The sequence below is a fragment of the Podarcis raffonei genome, chromosome 12 (assembly GCF_027172205.1).
Source record: "Podarcis raffonei isolate rPodRaf1 chromosome 12, rPodRaf1.pri, whole genome shotgun sequence".
Lineage (NCBI taxonomy): Eukaryota > Metazoa > Chordata > Lepidosauria > Squamata > Lacertidae > Podarcis > Podarcis raffonei.
The window spans coordinates 12,625,115-12,630,145 of NC_070613.1; the positions used below are offsets into that span (position 1 = coordinate 12,625,115).

Consider the following 5,031-nt stretch of genomic DNA (forward strand, 5'->3'; position numbering starts at 1 on the left):
AAATAAAAAACCAGGATGGCTTCTTTAAATCTGGGACTGTCCCTGGAAAATAGGGACACTTGGAGGGTCTGCATTGGACAAAGGCCATTCCCATAAAATTAGATATTTGTAAAAGGAAGCTCCAAGGTTTTGGGGTACCTCAGGAGGCAGAGAGATCTGCGGTCTTCCTCAGCCGAAGGGCATGGGGATACATAAAACCTGATGGAGCAGCTTTATACATCTTGCAGATACCCAACACAGCCCTTCCTTTTCAGGCAGAGGAGATGCTCTATAAGGCCAGTGTAAGACTCTTGAGAGTCCCATGGACTGCAAGAAGATCAAACCTATCCATTCTGAAGGAAATCAGCCCTGAGTGCTCAATGGAAGGACAGATCCTGAAGCTGAGGCTCCAATACTTTGTCCACCTCATGAGAAGAGAAGACTCCCTGGAAAAGACCCTGATGTTGGGAAAGATGGAGGGCACAAGGAGAAGGGGACGACAGAGGACGAGATGGTTGGGCAGCGTTCTCAAAGCTACTAGCATGAGTTTGACCAAACTGCGGGAGGCAGTGGAAGACAGGAGTGCCTGGCGTGCTCTGGTCCATGGGGTCACGAAGAGTTGGACATGACTAAATGACTAAATAACAACAACAACAACAACAACAACAACAAATACATTGCACCTCCTGAGGCAGCCCCCCACTGTTCAACTGCCCTATTTGCTCCCCCCTCCACTTACTTGTCAATTGCTAATATGGTGTCAGCACTGGCCATGCTGATAGCCTTTCCCCTCTGTCTTGCTCTGAGGAAGGCCTAGGTGTGCTTCAAAGCAAGGCATTATGGGCAAAGCAGCAAAGGAAATTGCTTGTGTCATGGCAATCAGAAATTATTGAAAAAATAGTTGAAAGCTGCTTGAAGCAGTTGCCTCATTTTGGTTCACGGTAGAGCCGGCTGTAGCTCAGGATTCATTGCCTCAAGCAAGGGATTGGACAAGATGCCTACAAGACCCCTCCAACAATGCAGAAACCAAGACTGAAGCAGAATCTGCTGGATTTGTCTGGTCTCTGGCACCAACCATGGAAACATCAACATAACTGTGTATTCTTAAAACAGCTTAAAAAGTTAGAATTCTGGGCAGTGGATTTATATTTACTGAAAGTCTCATTCTTATCTTGCAAATTCACCTGAAGTCTAAGAACACAAATCCCACCCAGGAATTTCTAAATATTGTCTGTATTGATTCTATTAGTCATGCTTTCCCCCCAAACAACCCCCTCCAAATGACACAGCTATTCTTAAAGATGGTAAACATTGGCTTTCCTGTCCTATCATCCCAGGTCATGTATAAATCTCTTGCTTTTGATATACACATTGATTTTTGTTCCTATTATTGTTTCATGACTCAAAGCATTTTAATGATGATTTACGGGGCTATATATTACCAGACTATAAACTTCTCTTTGCAATTAAAAACAGTTAAAAAAGAAACCTTCAACTTGAAAGCACAGCCTCTGTTTGTTCACTGTGGTTAAAGCACAAAAGATTGGAATGCTGCATTTCCCAGGACAGACAGGGTTGTGTGGGTTTCAGCAGTGGAAAACTTCCCTGTATTTGGTTACTTAGCTCTGGTGGACTTTCCCTGTGAAGATTTAAGCATGAGAGCATTTCTGAAACCCTCCTTCCTGCTGCGTTTTATTACTGTCCTTGAGCAATAGTGAATTTCATCTCACTTTACATTTCACTCTAGGAAGAGCTTTGGATCCTTCCTTTTATCAACACCAACTTTGAGATGGACAAGATTTCCAGCTGTTCCACACCCAGAAGCTGACCAGACTGACCGCCAAGTCTTCAAAGTTAGTGACAAGACAGCTTACTCCATTGCACCCAAGGATAACAGTTTAGCTTAAAGGTAAAGGTAAGAGTTTTGGCCTTGATATCCCGCCTTTCACTCCCCTTAAGGAGTCTCAAAGCGGCTAACAATCTCCTTTCCCTTCCTCCCCCACAACGAACACTCTGTGAGGTGAGTGAGGCTGAGAGACTTCAGAGAAGTGTGACTGGCCCAAGGTCACTCAGCAGCTGCAGGTGGAGGAGCGGGGAATCGAACCCAGTTCACCAGATTACAAGTCTACCATTCTTAATCACTACACCACGCTGGGACCCCTGACTGCTAAATCCAGTTGCAAACGGCTCTGGGGTTGCGGCGCTCATCTCACTTTACTGGACGAGGGAGCCAGGTCCTGTGGCCAGCATGACTAAGCCGCTTCTGGTGAACCAGAGCAGCGCACATAAACACGATTTACCTTCCTGCTGGAGCAGTACCTATTTATCTACTTGCACTTTGACATGCTTTCGAACTGCTAGGTGGGCAGGAGCAGGGACCGAGCAACGGGAGCTCACCCCGTCGTAGGGATTTGAACCGCCGACCTTCTGATCGGCAAGTCCTAGGCTCTGTGGTTTAGACCACAGCGCCACCCACATCCCTAGCAGGCTAGCTTAGGACAGGCCAAATGGCACACACTGCCCTGCCCTCCATCACCTCACCATTGTCTCCAGCATCTGCTGTTTGAGGCAGCCACTTCACTCTGCCTAATGTTAGGGCTGGCCCTATCTTCTTTAGAAAAGCAGCTGTGATGTTCTGTGTTAGGTACACAGTCTATCAATCAGGACAGCGAGGCCCAGTTACTGGTGAAGTATACTTACCATTTCCTTAAAGCTGGCTCCCATCTCACCAGCTTTCCAAGAACCCCAAGCTCTTTGTGCAGGTGCCCCAAATTGTGAGCCACCACATAAGAGCAACCTCCCCAAACTCAGTGCAATCAGATGTTGTTGGACTGCAACACCCACAATCCCTGACTATTGGCCACAACAGCTGGAACTGATAGGAGCTGAGGTTGATAAAACCTAGAGGACATCAGGTGGAGGAAGGTTGGGCTAGAGCAGCCTTTCTCAACCTGTGGGTCCCCAGATGTTATTGAACTACAACTCCCATCACCCCTAGCTAGCAAGGCCAGAGCTCAGGGATAATGGGAGTTGTAGTTCAACAACATCTGGGGATCCACAGGTTGAGAAAGGCAGGGCTAGAGCAGGGGATGGGTTCCAGGTACTGGGCTGGCCAACTGCTCACCCAGGCTAGTTATTGGTCCATTTCAACAAGAAGGGCAAAAAGGCCGCCTCTTCAACCTGGAACTTTGCTTGCGTAATGATTATATTTCCTGATTATTACTTGTTTCAGCTCTTGGCTTGTTCTGTGACTCATCGCCCTCAGCAGGTGCTTACAGAGATGTCCAGTTAGTAATGTCTGAAGAACAGAAGGATAGGCAATTGGGCAGGAAGTCCCCATGACACTCCACCTCCAGCTTTCATCTTCTGATAGCTGAGAAAGTCTCTTTCATCTCCCTTCACTCAGAGCTGTAAAACTTTTATATAAGTTGATTTCATGCAATATTAAGAGGACGTTTGTTTGCTTGGATGGAGCAGGGGTGTGAGACTTGTAACAAATGGCTTTCCACTGTGCTCACATCTGAAAAAACCAGAGGAACTTAATAGTGGAGTTTGTTCCAGTTCGGCTCATGAGGAAGATTTTTTTATTATTAAAAAAAAAAAAAGGATTTGGGGACCAAGCTGTGGGAAATATTTTGCATTTGTGGTGTTTCCTGTACTGCTTTGTCTGCTGTCTTGCCATTTACAAAATATTAATTTCATGGAATCCTATGAGTTTGAAGGGACTCCAGCATTCATCCAGCCCAGTCCCCTGCCGATTGAGGAAATGACATATTTTAAATGCATTGAACACATGAAGAATATTTGGTTTCATTTTTTTATATGCATTTCAGTTGTTCCCCTCTCCTTGTCATTAAGATCTCTGAATTTCTGCTTCTGATAAGTGTTGCTCAGACATGCACCAATTGTTTTACAGGTGACATACCAGCAAATAGGATTCTTGGCTTGCATTTTCTTTCAACAGAGCTGTAATGTACAAAATGAAATTTGTCAGGTGCCTGGTATTTTTCCCCCCTATCCCAGGAGTAAATGCAATGGGTCCATTTGATTTTCTGACAGCCTTCATTGCTGCTTTGTTAGTCTCCTTTGCAATTTGTTCACTTAATGCAATGGCACTGACACCTAAACGCTAAATAATAAATGGTAATACAGTAAACTGGCATGTTCTAAATAAAGAAAATGGTTTTCCTCTTTATTTTTCTTGCTTAGAGGGACATGGGTGGCTACAAGGAAGCTCCAGGCTTGCTGTGGAGTCATACTGCTTCACTTTCAGCAACAAACTATTTGGTCCACCTTCAGTCTCACAAACGGAGAGACCATGAAACAGAAACCACATCTAGACCACATCTAGACTGTCAGTATCTTGCAGGAGGGACTCAAGGGCCTGCTGGGAAATATAGGATTGTGTAATTAATCAATCAATCAATCAATCAATTTGGCACCCCTCCACTGATATTTCCAGTACCTCTGACCTGGATTAAAGTGCTCTGTTGCGCAAGCCCAACAAATCTACTTCTAAAAAAGAACTGCCTTCTTGCAGTTAGGAAAGTGACAGGGAAAGGCATTGAAAAGTGAGAAATTAACAAATGATTAACAGGAAAATGTATCAACGCCACACAAGCGAAGCAGATTGCCAAGCACTCTGGAAGACAAATGACTGTCGCTGAGCACTTCTAAGCAACAACTTGATTTTTTTTACTAGCTCCTTAAAAAAATAAGAGGCTACTGGGCTGGTTCAAAAGGCTTTACAGGGCAGTTCCAGTCCACAGGCAAGTGTTTCTCCACCACTAGTGTATCTTAACTGTGCCATGAACTGCAAGGGAGAGCAACTCCTTTTAGTCATCAGACAAAACCCCAACCAAAACTAGATGCTTGCTGAAAAATTGTGAGCCTGAACAGGAATCCAATGGAAGCAAAGCAAAGTCAAGGTGGTGATTGCTGGAGAAGCAGATTCAGTGAGGAGGCGAGAGGTAAGCACTGTGGTTTAAAACACCCGTGGCCACGCCCCCACCAGCATTGATTGGCCAGCCGGGCAGGAAGGATATGACATGG

At 45.2% G+C, this 5,031-nt stretch overlaps 1 long non-coding RNA gene across 1 annotated transcript; it reads left to right on the forward strand.

Moving 5' to 3' along the window:
• Positions 1 to 1,559: 1,559 nt before the first annotated feature.
• LOC128398271 (uncharacterized) lies at positions 1,560 to 4,171 on the forward strand. Its single transcript, XR_008327082.1, has 2 exons — positions 1,560 to 1,894; positions 3,212 to 4,171. It is a non-coding gene; the product is annotated as an uncharacterized LOC128398271 (long non-coding RNA).
• Positions 4,172 to 5,031: the final 860 nt, after the last annotated feature.